Below are 15,771 nucleotides of genomic sequence, written 5' to 3' on the forward strand. Positions count from 1 at the left end.
TGTCAGTTACCATGATACTTTAGGTATGTCTACTTGTCTTCAGCTCATGGTTTCATTTAGAATTTTCTTTAGTTTATCTGATCAAATTTAAAAGGAACCAGTTTCTATAACTTAAGTCTTAAAATTCTCAAAAGAGGAAACACAGTGGAAAAAGACATGGCAAAATATGCAAGCTTACCACTGATAATAAACTACCTCATCTCAACCTTCTTCATTGGAAGGTGGCAGTACCAGTAAAAATGGTAGGATCAAATGAAGAGTTTTCCTCTTGGCTTGGCAGAACAGGAGTCTTAGGCAAGGATTTAGTGAAGGGACAGGGAGTGCTAGGAGGCAAGAGACATTCCTGGATAGAAACATACTTTCTTTGCGGCCTCCCCACACCCACCCTGTTCCTGTACCTTAGCCCTTCTTTTCCTCAATAAGTAACTGCTTAATGCTGTTTGTGTTAGATTGCATTACATACATATAATTTATATAGTGGAGATCATACTGTATAATAGGGATCATGTGAGTCTTCAGCTGTTTTTGTTCTAATTTTTTTTCATGATCAGCCTCGATCAGTCTAAATTTATTTCATTCTCCTAAATCAGGGTGGCAAACATTTTCTTTAAATATCAGTAGGGGCGCCTGGGTGGTTAAGTGTCCGACTTCAGCTCAGGTCATGATCTCTCGGTCTGTGAGTTCGAGCCCCGTGTTGGGCTCTGTGCTGACAGCTCAGAGCCTGGGGCCTGTTTCAGATTCTGTGTCTCCCTCTCTCTGATCCTCCCCTGTTCATGCTCTGTCTCTCACTATCTCAAAAATAAATAAAACCTTAAAAAAATTAAAAAAAAATAAATATCAGATAGTAAATATTTTAGACTTTACAGGCTATGTAGTCTTTGTTGCAGTTACTAAATTCTACCATTGTATACCACAAAGGCAGCCATAGACAGTACATAAATTCATAAGCATGGTTGTTTCAATAAAGCTTTATTTGTAAAAACAAGACAAGTTTGGCTCATAGTTTCAGTTTACCAACCCATCCTAAATTATTACATCGTATTTCTGCATAAAAATAGTCATACTTTGGGGCCCCTGGATGGCTCAGTCGATTAAGCTTCTGACTCTTGATCTTGGCTCAGGTCATGATCTCAGGGTTTGTGAGTTAGAGCCCCCATGTAAGGCTCTGCGCTGACAGAGCAGAGAGCTGAGCCTGCTTGGTATTCCATCTGTCCCTTTCTCTCTGACCCTCCCAACTCATGCTCTCTCTCTCCCTCTCAAAATAATTAAATAAATATTTAAACAAACATAGGTTCTCTAGTTAACCATATTCAGTTTTTCACTATGAAACATTACCGTTATGAATATCCTTATACAAATAATCCTGTACATGTGTGAGTACTTTGTAGGAAGTGAAATTCACAGGTCAAAGATGTGTGTATTTAAGTATAAATAAAGCTTCTAAATTTTCCAAAGGCCTTTACTAGCTTATACTTCCGAAAACTATATAAGAATGGGCTTCTTACTGCCTCCCAACACTATTATTTTTAAAATTTTTACCAATATTATGTGCAAAATACTATTTCCTTGTTTTTATTTGCAACTGCTTAATAATTTGATGAAGCTTGAGAGAACCAGTAACACCCCTTTACCTTCCTGCATGATTTAGAATAAATTAAGAGGCATATGTAGGAGTCAAGATATAGACTATCACCTATGCTATTGATAAAGCTGTTGGACAGCTTGGCCTATATCTGTGATAACTATAGTTTTCCAAATACAATATCCTAGAATTAATCTTCCCCACTTTTATCACAGGAAGAATAAGAAAACAACAGACCTTCTGCCATTAGCAGTCTCTCCTTGGAAAAAAATACATGAAGAAACAGAATTTGTGATTCATGGGATAGTCATATCCTAGAAGGAAAGAGAGAAAGTGGCTGAACTGCACATGACAAGTTCCCTTTCCCAAACTTACCAGTTAGAAGAGTCACTGGGAAAGGGACAAAGACAGATCAGGAGTGCCACTTTTAGGCAGTCCTTCCATCAGGAAAAATGAATAGGAAGTCAATGTTTTCCCCCAACACTCCAGCCTTAGGCTGACCATCTTTCCAATGAATTTGATGGCTATTTAGTTTTTTGTGAACTGCTTATTCTTATTCCTTGCCCATTTTTAAACCCTGACTTGTTCACATTTGTCTATAGCTTTGTAGGAGTACTCCGTTCTTATTAAAGATATTAGTCTTCGGTTATTCGTTGAAATTACTGTATTTATTGAAATCTAAGATGCCGTTGCTTATAAGACACTTTTATTTTATGTACTTCTAAGGGGGAGGGGGAGGGGAGGTTTAAAAAAAAACAATTAAGTAAGCTGTCTCACAGTGAGTCTTCTCACTCAGAATTTTTGTATTAATTAAAACAGCTTGCTTAGACTTTTTTTGTATGTGTGTATACTAAAAGAGAAAATATAAGCAAGATAGATTGACTAAGGTATTCACAGAACGTTTTATATTCAGAGTTCACCCACCCTCTTAACTCAGTTTTCTATTCAGAGCCCTTGCTGTACATGGTTTTCCACACTATATATCATCCTCTATGTCATCAAATGCATTGGTGCAGCCATATTTCTCAGAGCCATATTTCTTCATTACTGTCTTTAGAATTTTTTTTCAAGCCATAGCCACCAATTCTGTGGCTGGCACTTTCTTGATGCTGGCATTTTCTTGAACTTACAAAAACAAGACAAAAAGAAAAAAAAACAACTAGGATTCATATTTTCCTCCTGAAACGGTTCTTGAATACTGTGTTGGGTGAAGTGTTCAGGGTTTGTGCTTTTCTAATAATAATCTGAATAACCAACCAAATTTGAACCTGTGTGGGCAATGGCTCCACCTCACAACTACTGCCTGAAAGACAGCAAATGTAAGACACCATTGATTGTTTTTTTTTTTTTTTCCTTTTCATGTTATGTGGTAAATCATATACAACCAAATTTATCATTTCACTATTTTTACATGTACAACTCAGTAGTATTAATTACATGCACAATGTTGTGCAAATATCACCACTATCATTTCCAAAATGTTTCATCACCTCAAACAAAACTCTATCCATTAAGTAATAAGTCTCCATTTCCCCTTTTTTCAGGCCCTGGTAGTTTCTGATCTCTAAGAAGCATCTTGTAATTTCTCATTTGATTTCAAATTTCTTCTTGTGATGCATACTTTTCTCAAGTACAGATTTTTCAGTTTTGATTCTGAGAAAATGATTTGTTCACTCTTAACTGAGTTAACTAAATTCTGAATTATAAGTATGCTGTTACCATCTTAAAAATCTAGATGAATCTTGGCAAATGGGGTGAAAAATGTTAAGTACTTCAGATCTTTAGCAACACTTTTGTTATTCTGACATGTTTTCCAGCCTGCCAGAAACATATCTAGGTAATTTGGAACTTGAAGAAATATTTATTTATGTCATAAGTTTGCATGAAGAAACCTTTAAAAATAAACAATTCAATAGTTTGGATCCCATGTGAAATTCTTACTCCATAAGAGTTTTTACTAAACTAGCATTAGCTATTTTAATTAAGAAGCATTTACTTACTGCCTTTCTTGTGCATTCTATAGGGATAAAAAGAGTGATTTTAAAAACCATGAATTAATTCATGCCATCAGTTTTTTATTTACCCTTCATGTATGGTTTCAATAAAATTTCTAAATCTGAGTATTGACAGCTGCTAAAAGTAATTTTCATATCTGTTTTGTGTTTCTTTTTAAGATACTCTTAAGTACATGTTAGGAAATGACCCATCAGATGAGATTACCTTTTAAGTTACATGCCACCTCAAGTTATATTTAGTGCTACTGGCAAAAAATTTTATGGGTCTGCAGATCTTTCAACTTTGTTCAAGGTTTTGGCAAGATTTTTCACTGTGTGTGATATTTGTTTCCTTTTGGCAAGTTTCTGACAACTTGATGCTTTTAAAAATATATGTTTGTGATGTGATCTTCAATACTTCCCTTGCACCATTTTATTTTTTGACACTAAAAAGTTAGTTTGTACCAGGCCTTGAGCTGAACAAAATATATGCTCATACGTGTTGCCACATTTTGAGAGGTAGTCCTTTCTTTGGAGGGCATTTCTATTTGTGGATGAATGTACTTGGAGTTACAAAAATGAGATACTAGAAAAAGAAGAAGAGTTGTGGCCACAGGAACTTATCCTTCATCCATTTGCCTCCTATCTCCAGCAAGACTAACAAGAAATGCTCTAACAGTTTTCAACTGTTTCCAAACAAGAGACTATTGAAAAATCATTCTTAAAGGAGGGAAAGGCCTAATCTAAAAAAGTGAGACACATTCATTAATTTTTTTCTGTCAATTTTGATTTGAAGCCTTTAGGAAAGCAATTTCATTTTTACTTTTAGGTTTTTGAGAGAGAGAGAGAGAGAGAGAGAGAGCATGAGCAAGAGAGAGGGGCAAAGAGGGGGTAGAGAGGTGAGGGAGAGAGAGAGAGAGAGAGAGAGAGAGAGAGAGAGAGAGAATCATCTTAAGCAGGCTCCATGCTTAGTGCAGAGTCTGATGCAGCACTCAATCCCATGACCCTGGGATCATGAACGGAGCCAAAATGAAGAGTCGGATGCTCAACCGAGCCACTCAAAAGCCCTGAGCAAGTTTATTTTTATACTTTAAATGAGTTAAAATTATATCACTTTGGGCTGTCTTATCACATTTAATCATTAGGCTGTTAGTATACTGTATGTTAAAAGTTTCGGGAAATTCTGGGTTTCCCCCCTTATTCCTCTGAGCAACTGCCTTGTAAATAAATGTGCTTGCCTGGTCAGTAGAAGGTTTGGCTGAAGGAAAGAGAGCATTTAGAACATTTCTTTGATCTCTACTCAGAAACAAAAAATTCCAGTTGTATGCTTTACTCTGCAAGATACAAGGAGGCAGTCCTTGATGACATTGTCCAATGTGATTTCCATATGGACTCCAAGGTCTTAAAAGAACTCTCTCTAATCTTCTGTCTTATAATGTTCCAGATTTAAATTCCATCTATACCCACCTTTTAGCTCCTTTGCTGCCACCCCAGAGCTGAGTCACCATGAATAATCTCTCTTCGTCTTTGAGGCTGGGTCAAGCCTGAAGGATAACATGAGAAAGCACCTCATCCTTGAGGTTGAATTAGCTCTTTGGATTTCAGAATAGATGTTCTTTGCTGAGAGCTATTACAATGTCTACCTAAACATTTTCATCTTAGACAATGGTGCGGCAAGGTGAGGATAGCTGCAACCTCAAGGCAGAGGCTATGTTTACTTCTGTTAAACATGATTTGGCAGAGATTTAAATGCTGCTATTTTGTTATGATAAAACTAGTGGTGCCTATGGATAAATTTAAGGACGTGCATTCTCAGTATATTTAAGCATTTTAAGGATATTTTATACAATTCTTTAAAAAGATTCAGTTTGCTAAATAATTCAGAGTATTAAAATTTAAGATCGAGAGAATTTACTAAGTTTTAGAGAAAGGAGACATAATTTAGATGCCAGGATATTCATGATTGTCTTTACCACCAGTGAGCTGAATAATCTTGGGAAAATCACTTTGTTTCTTTGGTTGTCAACTTTCTCTTTTTAAAAGGAAGTAGGATTAAATTATTCCTAATGACATTTTCAGCTGCAGTTTCCTATAGTTTCAAGTTCATACAAATTTATTGTGGTCTTTAGAATACACTTAAACACCCTATTTTAAGAATTCTCAAAAATTGATATTCTAACATAATAACTATATTCTAAAATAATAAATACTATATCATTGGGTAAGTCATATTTAACAAGTTACTAAAGAGTTGTTAAATATTTTAAAGTATTCTTTTAATAGATATCTAAGCCTTTAAGGAACTGTAGGTCTGTCAGGACAATGAGAAGTGAATTTTTTTTTCAATCCAAGTTAGTTAACATATAGTGTAATACCAGTTTTAAGAGTAGAATTTAGTGATTCATCACTTACCTATAACACCCAGTGCTTATCCCAACAAGTGGCCCCCTTATACCCATCACTCATTTAGCCCATCCCCCCACCCAACACCCCTCCAGCCACCTTGTTTGTTCTCTGCCTTGAGAGTCTCTTATGGGAATGCCTGAGTGGCTCAGTGAAGCATCTGACTCTTGGTTTCAGCTTAGGTCATGATCTTACAGTTCATGAGTTCAAGCCCCACATGAGCTCTACTCTCACATAGACGCTGTTTGGGATTCTCTCTCTCTTCCTCTCTTTCCTTGCACCTACCCCCCCCCCCCCCCAGCTCATGCTCTCTCTCTCAAAAATAAATTAAAAAAAAAAAAAGAATATTTTATGGTTTGCCTCCCTCTCTGTTTTTATCTTATTTTTCCTTCCCTTCCCCTATGTTCATCTGTTTTGTTTTTTTAAATTTCAGGAAGTGAACCTTTATAACTATAGTGTGAAGCAAGGTGACTTGTATTAAAAGCTTGCTGGAGGATAGATGTATTCTGTAAACTGTGGTGGGTCAAAGCAAACTTTGTGTGAGAAGCATGTTGGTGCAGAAAGTAAGACCAAGGGATAAAGTTCTTCTTAGACATATTTTTCCATACTTTCCTGTGATTGATTTTAGTGCCTAAGTGAAAAGTATTTGCTTTCATACACATTTGTGTATATGTGTGATGTGTTCTTTGTTGAGGGGGAACGTGGTGATGATGCAGATGATGCGGAGGATGATCTTGTTGCTAAATAAGTTCAATTCTCTAGAATTTGTAAGTCTTTTTTATTTATAGGAAGTGTTTTTAAAGCATTATAAAATAGTGTTTCCTTTGCACATTATTCTAAGTCTCTAAATAGCTGTTTATTCTATTAGATCCTAAACTCACTAAGGTTCTCATCAAATTTATCTCAAATATTTGTTAAATAAAATTATATTCACATTTGAAATAGAGCATTAACGTTTCCCTGTGGAAATGATTCATAGAATATGACTATGCCCTTTCCTTGGTTTATTTTTCTCCCTGGTGCTTTTTATCATCTAGGTACTATACATTTCAGTCATTCATTTTTTCATTCCCACTTGCATAAATGACTGCCAAGATCTCAGCTCAGTCTGTTGAGGGACATTTGAAAGAGAATAAAATAAATGACTAATGATCTGGTCTACACAATCCCACTTAGATATATATATATTAGATTACCAGATTATTCCATTACACACCTATTATGAGCTCCAAACCCTAAAATATGAACACATCACATCTTCAATGTCTTTCTTTATACACTTGACATTGGAGTTTCCATTAGATATCACTTGTTTAAATAAGGTTAATTTTTTTAATTAAGAATATGTATTGGCATAATTAAGTGATTGTAGATGGATTACTAAAATCATCTTAGAAAGGGTAAGAATCATTCGTTTATACTAAGATTGGAAGTGACTTAAAAATCTGAATCTTTCTAACAATTGTTTGTTTCCAACAACTTCTTCTTCTGTTGAAATTGTTCATTATGAGGAGGAATGATAATGGCTAACATAAAAAGAGAATTTGTGTCCTTAACAGACCTTGGCCTTACCAGAAACAGATTCTAAGTTTTTTTTTTTTTAATAGTTTCTAGTATCTCTTTTCCTGCAGTTTTATCATCTATTCCTAATTTTGTTTTCACTATATTTACACATGAGATTAAAATTGACATAGGCTATAATACCTACCAAATATACTGAACTTAAATTAACAAGTGGGAAGGAAGCTGTGACATTTCTTTTACATATTATTACTGATCAAAGAATATAGCATGGGTATTTTGCTCCAATAGAACTCACTTAGAAACTTTCAATGATATGAAGGCAAATATTATAAGAGTGCTTGTTGAAATATTTATAGGGGGAAAAATAAGACTCTAATGTCAAAGTGAATATTAAGAAAAACATGAAAACATGACAGGACTAGGAAAATGAACACATTATATTATCAAAGGGTACAGCCATCAGGTGAAAAATATGATATAAATACCAGCTGGGCAATTTGAAGGTTAGATACTCGAAAACAGTACAAACCACTAGCATTTAAGAAATAACAGAGTGTCTATTGAAACTTCTCTACCATCAGGAAGAAAGTGCATGGGAAAGCTGACCAAATGTGGTCACTTACCATTATATTAAATCACTGGGTACATAGGTCGTAGCTGGCATTAAAGAGAAACACTTGCAGGATAGAGGGAAAGTGGAGAGAGTGTTATGGTTAGTATTCTTTGACTATAAGTAACAGAGTAACTCAAGCTACCTTATGTAAAAATAGATTTATGTTATATCATATTCTATTTTATTATGATATGATATGATATGATATGATATGATATGATATATATTAGTGTCTCATAGTCCAACAACATGAATGTGGCCAGGCTTTAGGAAGGGAGTGAATCCAGGGACTGGAAAACATCAGTTTTTCCCCATTTTTTGTCTCTTCTTCCTGTAAGTGTGCTTTGACTACAGGTCTAACTCCTGGCTGGGAAGACATACAAAGATCTTTTCTACATAGACTTGTAAGATAAAGCTAATGTGTTTGATAAAGTGTTGGTCAGTAGCAGAAGGTTGGCCTGGGATGGTGACTTTTCTGTTAGAGCTGGGAATCCTCAGGGCTTGCATTGCCATGGGAGGAGTTTGGGGGTAGAACAGGTGTGTCATAGTAGGGCAGGTCAGAAAGTCAGTGTTCATAAGACTTGACGTCCAGGAGACAAAGATCCAGAAAAGGACTAAGGGCTTGGCTTGGGTCTTATAGGGCCTTACTTTGCCCTTCCTGCTCTTTTAATCGGGAGAGTGGTCTTACCTGGGATCCTTGTATGGCTTGCATTCTATCTCAGCCCAAATGTCACCACACAGAGGCTTTCCCTTACCACTCTACTTAAAGAAACCTCCACACGACACTCAGATCACTCTTTTATAACTGTTTTGTCTCCTTTGAAGGGCTTATTTTTCCGAAATTATCTTATTTCTATACTTACCTATTTGTTTGTTCGTACCTTCTGCTGTTTCTGTTTTCCAGTCCCTGGATTCACTCCCTTCACAGACCTTTTCTGACTCGTTCTCCTTTGTGTCTCTGTCATCTAACACAATGCCTAGCACATAGCAGATGCACAATAAATATCTGTTGGATAAATGACTAGGAGCATAGACTGCAACTGTAGAATTGGAGCTAAGAGCAGTATGTGGTTCTAGAAGCGAGGAGATTATATACGGTGCCTTGTTCTGGAGCAGACTGAAGGTCTTTGTAGTCCTATCAGAAGCAGGATCTACCCACCCCTTATAAGTGGGGGACTTAAAGTACTTACTTATTATATCTATGTTTCAGTGAGGTTAGGAAATCAAGACTTATCATCTAGTTTGGGGTCCGATATTAGTACGGGACAGGGGATTATGTGCTCAAAACGTAAAGGGTCCTGGGGCATGTCAGACACCTTTATGCTCTCTGAGAAAGTGTTCAGCCATCTGTTACAGATAAGTGTTTCACAGCTGTTGCCAATCTCCCAGATTTAAAGGGAGATGAATAGAGTTTTTGAGAAGGAAAAAAGTGACTTGCAGCTATTTATTACACCAGATTTCTAACAGAGATTTTTTTTTTTTTTTTTTTTTGGTTAATGAAGGAAGAATTATTTTAAATCGTCTCTATACATTTGAAAGACTTAAACTACATTATATGAAAAAATAAGATATCTGCAGTTAAGCCTGAATATTAGTGTTAAGACCTCATTGTTTTCTTTTCCTTATTTTTTTTTTTAATGTTTATTTATTCTTGAGACAGAGAGAGACGGAGACAGAGACAGAGACAGAGACAGAGACAGAGACAGAGACAGAGTGGGGGAGGGGCATAAAGAGAGGGAGACACAGAATCTGAAGTAGGCTCCAGGCTCTGAGCTGTCAGCACAGAGTCCGACGTGGGGCTCAAGCTCACAAACAGCAAGATCATGACCCAAGCCAAAGTCGGACGCTTAACCGACTGAGCCATCCAGGGGCCCCAGGACATCATGGTTTTCTAATAAAGTTTACTGCTGTCTTTCACATCGTGGGAGTCAAGGTAATGTAAGTATACAGTTTTCCTTCTTTTCTCTTCATTTTTGGCTGTCTTCCTGAGGAATGAACTTCATGAAGATATAAGATATTTGTTCACTTAAACAGGAGGAGTTTCTCTGAAAGAGAAGCTGGGGTAATGTTTGGAAGAAGGCAGAGAAACTGGTCCATCACGAGCATTAACTTTTGCACTAGAACTTCAACTTGAATGTCAGGTTTTGGTAACACAGCATTAAAAATGTGCTGTAAGTTGGCCTATATTATACCCTGAAAATCATTTTTTCTGCAATGGTCATTTCTTGAATTGTTTTGCTCTAAGAGCAAACTTGCTTTTGCCCAGCCAGAAAACATTGCACTCTAAAGGTCAAGTTTCAGCAATCTCAGACTAAACAAATAAGTCTAACTTTGGTAACTTGTGGCTTTCACTACAGTTTTTTCTCCTGATATTTATGAATTTAGTATGTATACCCTATTCTGGAGGGAATTAAATAATGCAATTAAGAGTGCTTATTCTACAATATGTAAGGAAAGGGGAGACTTGGGCATATGTTCCTCTTGAGTTCTCCCCTTAGAAGAATTTGCACCTTCAGATCACATGCACTTCTCAGATCTGGTGGGAAAATACATTAAAAAACCCAGGTCTTGGGATGCCTGGGTGGCATATCTGGTTAAACATCTGACTTTTGATACTGTCTCAGGTCATGTTCTCATGGTTTGTGAGTTCGAGTCCTACATCTGGCTCTGCACTGACAGTGCAGTCCTGCTTGAGACTCTCTGTCTCCCTCTCTCTCTCTCTGCCCCTATCCTGCTTGCTGTCTCTCTCAAAATGAATAAACATTAAAAAATTTAAAAAAAAAACTCAAATCTTCAGAGAGCAATGTCAGGTTATAATCTCAAGTCTCTATCCTTAGTTCCAAGCTTCTCTTGAAACTGTGCTGGTTGAATCTCCACTGACTTTTCAGAAAAACTCAGTTCTTATACAGAAGCATAGGATCCAGGTCCATTATCTATCACTTTTTTCCTAATGGTACATTTCCCTAAGGCTGAGGCATTCTGGGAGTCAGTGAAGGTAGGGGTTAGGGAGACCAGGAAACTTAGTGGTGTCTAATGGAAGGCCAAATCCCACAGAAAAATTCCTTTCTCTTCTGACTGTATAATTTCCAAATCTAGTTTTCTTCAGGTTCTCACCAGACTTCTTCTTTTGGCCATGAGAGAATAACAGAGATTGAATTTATTCTTTTTCAGGAAACGAACAAGGAAACAAGACAAAATATATGATAAAATAATCTTTAAGGCCCTGGACATCAGGCAATGAAAGATAGTGATACTTAAAAGATGGGAAAACAGAGAACACATGAAGTTAGCCCTGTTATTGCCTGTTTTAGTGCCTGATAGAGTCTCCAGGCTGTGGTGCTGGGAAGAGAAACTAAGGCAGAGGACAATGGGCTCCCTGAGTGAAGGAGATGCTTCCGGGTGTCCAAAGAGATTATGATAACAAGTAGGGTTCACAAGGATGAGTGCTGAAAAGAGAGACCTACACAATGAGAAAACCTCGGAAATCTGCAGAGGGTCCCCTTCTAGGATTCAGGAGAGTCTTAATAAATCCATGCATGTGAGGAAACTATGTATGAGTTCAAGGAAAGAACTATCCAAAAAATGATTAGAGGTAATAGAACATTCATACAGTGCCAACAAGGCCTGATTGCATCAACCACACTGGAAGAATCTCACAATTCACAGGGCGTTGAGTAGAGGGCTCAAAAGGGTCATGGTAGTGGACAATAGTTAATTAGCTCTAAACTAAATGCTACTCTAGTTCTACATAGCAAATCTTAAAAAAAAATTCAAAAAGATTAAATTTTTCCCAAGTAACTTAGCTGTATTGAAAAGGAAAGCTTAAGAATATTTATACAAAAATATGCAGCCCTCAATAATATAAAATCAACAATGTCTGATATAAAAGGATTACCAGGCATTCAAAGAGGCTGGAATATAGGACTCATAATGATGAAGAAAAAATCAAAGAAAGCTGACTCAGAATTGGGTTAAGATAAGTACATTAATACAGTTATTAAACTACATTCCATATGTTCAAAAATCTAAAAAGAATAATTTTAAGAGACCCAAATTAAACTTTTGAAGTTGAGAGCCAGAATGACTGAGACCTTAAAATATACTGAATAGGTTAAACAGAAGATAAGACACTGAAGGGGGAAAAAAAAAAAAAAGATGAGTACACTTGAAGACACAAGTACAATTTATCCAAAATGAACCACCATGGGAGAAAAGAATAGAAAAGAGCATCATTGAGGTCTGGGAAAACTTCAAGCATCCTAGAATGTTTGTAATTGGAGTCTATGAATGAAGGCAGGTAGAGAAAAATACTTGAATAAATAATGGCTGAAAAAATTTCAGACTTGTTGAAATTTTAAACTCCACAGATTCAAGAAGCAATGGACTCCATGCACAAGAAACATGAAGAAAACTATACAAAGGTACATTATAATTAAATTACCTAGAAAGAATGACAAAAGGATAATCTTAAAAGCAGATGGAGAAAAGAAAAAAAAATACAAAAACACACTATAGATGAATAAAGATAAGGTTGACAGCAGATTTGCTAGAAACAATGCAAGACATGGATATTTGTTCTAGTATGGAGGTTTTTGCTTCCTACTTTGCCTTCTTTGACACTATGGCCAGAGAGAGTTGGAACACCTCATTATATCCTCACAAGGCTAGACTTCTAGGCTTCCCACTCATCCTTGGCTGGCATGGATGTGGGTGGGGCCTTGCTTTTTTCTGTGATGTTTGGCGAGAGTATAATAATTGTCTAAAGGGTCCTGTTTTCGAAGTTCTTCTTTTCCTGGTCCTTTGGCAAGAGGGAGCAGGCTTTTGTTGGGCCTTTTTATTGTCTGCATCCATTGGCATTTATGGATCATTGGCTTCTTCAGCTCCAAGTCTGGGATATCTGAGACAAAAATAAAACCCACAGAACCCAATACTTGGCCATCCTTCAGGTCCCAAATTCCCCAGCCAGTCTGCCTTTTTCTCTCCATGTTTCAGAATCTTCTTATGTTTATTTTATATATAATGTTCAGAAATTTTAGTTGTACTTCATGGGAGAAATAGGAAAAGTACATTAGCTATTTTCTTGGTAGCAAAAGTCTGGACAACTGATTGCTCACAAATTGCCAAGGTGATTCAGTGGAGAAAAAAATAGTCTTTTCAACAAATGTTACTGGAATAGTTAGAAACTACATGCAGAAAAAAAGACTTGATTCATAACCATACAATATAATAAAATTAACCTTAAATAGAGTTTTAAGAATAAACTTTAAAACTCTAAAACTTCTAGAAGAATGCATAAAAAAATCTTTCTCATCTTAGGTTAGGGAAAGGGCTTCTAGATACAGTAGTGCCCCCCACCCCATCTGTGGTTTTGCTTTCTGAGATTTCAGTTACCCACTGTCAACCATGGTCCAGAAGCAGATACTCCTCTTTCTGATACATCATCAGAAAGTCAATAGTAGGTCACAATACCTGCATCATTCACCCCACTTTGTCTCATAAGTTAGGCATTTTATCATCTCACATCATCACAAGAAGAAGAGTGAATATAGCACATTAAGATATTTAGAGAGGTAGACCAGATTCACATAACGTAGGTTAAAAATAAATTGTTATAATTGTTCTATTTTATTATTGTTGTTAATCTCTTACTGTGCCTAACTTACTTATTAAACTTTATCCTAGGTATGTATGTATACATAGGAAAAAACATGGTTATATATATAGGGTTTGATGCAATCCCTGTTTCAGGCATCTCATGGGGGTCTTGGAACATAGCCCCTGTGGATAAGGGAGAACTCCTATATAACATAGGAGTATGGTCCCTGAAAGAGCAGACTGATAAACTGCACTGCATCAAATGCAAAAATTTTTGTCTTCAAAAGTCATGTCAAGAAAGTGAAAAGACAAGCCATAAGCTTGGAGGAAATATCTGCACAGCACACATCTGATAAAGTACTGACACCCAGAACATATATATAAAGTTCTCAATAGTTCATAAGAAAACAAGCCTCTGAATTTAAAAATGGGCAAAGGAGTTGAAAAGACAATTCACCAAGTAATAAAATGTAACCACACTGGCTCCTGATTCGTACATGGCAACAATCGTCTGGAGCTGAGTAGTAGTTGCTACCTTAGATTGGGCACTGGTTTTCTGGTTTTCTTCAGTCCCTACCTGTTACCTTCCTGGTCCTTGCAGGAACATGAGTTACCTGATTGATCTCTGTTCTAAGTGAGGTTACTTCTGTCATTGTCAAGTTTGTGTTTCACATTAAAGTAGAGGCAATTCTCTTCCCCCCCCTACTTGCTTTTCCCCCAGACTCAACTTTCACACTGGATCCCTCTCGGTTGGCTTGCAAAGCTACACAGTCTCCACGACGACTTTGAAATTATTGGTTGTAAGGACTTGATTAATTACTTCTTTTCCTATAAACCATTCTTCTCTCTATCTTTAACAGTTATAATAAAAAGAATGATCTAAAATAGCATGAACTCTATAAATAAAAATTTGCATTAAACATAATTCATCAAATTCAAATTGATTTGAAATCCTAAAATTGTACTGAAAATGGAATTTATTCTATGTGTCCTTGTTTTAACATGATTGTCTCAGCCCCTACTGGGCATTAAGCCCTCAGTGTAATTTATGATATGGAATTAATTATTTTGCTCTCTAGTGCTACAGACATCACACCCTTCACTTGCTGCATGAAAGCACAGGATCTGAGGCCTCTGAGGATAAGGTTCTGTGTTTGCTTATACAGCCTTCTCCTTTTTCTATATGTTTACTCTAAAATATACACCAAGCATGGTTGGTATACAAATATGTACTTCCCAGTAAATAATTCCTCTTTGTCATTTTTATTTGGCATTGAGACTTTCATTCTATCAATTGAAGATTGATAGAAATTAATTGAAATTAATCTAACATTCTTCAAATGGAATTTTTACAATACCAGGATATATAAATTCTCATAAAATACTAACCGCTAAATTTCTAAAAAAAAATTTTTTTTATTTAGAGAATTCTTAATGTCCCTGGGAAACTCCACTCAGAGGACAAGGCTGCAGTAAATCTTTGTGACAATTGTACTTCTACGGGATTTGTGTGGTGAGGTTGGATCGAAAATTTACATCCACATAAAAGCCTGCACATGGATGTTTATAGTAAGTTTATTCACATTTGCCAAAACTTGGAAGCGACCAAGATGTCTTTCAGTAGGTGAATGAATACATAAACTGTGGTACATCCAGGCAATGGAATATCATCTAGTACTAAAAAGAAATGAGCTATAAAGCAATGAAAAGCCACCAAGGAACCTAAAAAAGCATATTGCTAAGTGAAAGAAGACAATTTTAAAAGGCTACATATGGTACTATTCCAGCTATCTGACATTCTGGAAAAGGCAAAATTATGGAGACAATAAAACAATCAGTGGTTGCCGGGGTAGGGGGGCAGTAAGGATGAATAGGTAGGGCACAGGGGATTTTTAGAGTAGTGAAACTATTCTGTATGATACTACAATGGTGGGTACTTATATTACATCAGTGTCTAAACTCATAGAATGTACAACACCAAGAGTGAATCGCCTGCGACAAGTATAGCACTCTGATTGGGGGTACTGATAGTGAGGAAGGCTATGCATGTAGGGTGCATA

The sequence above is a fragment of the Puma concolor genome, chromosome C2, assembly GCF_028749965.1.
Source record: "Puma concolor isolate L17-30 chromosome C2, mPumCon1.1.hap2, whole genome shotgun sequence".
Taxonomy (NCBI): domain Eukaryota; kingdom Metazoa; phylum Chordata; class Mammalia; order Carnivora; family Felidae; genus Puma; species Puma concolor.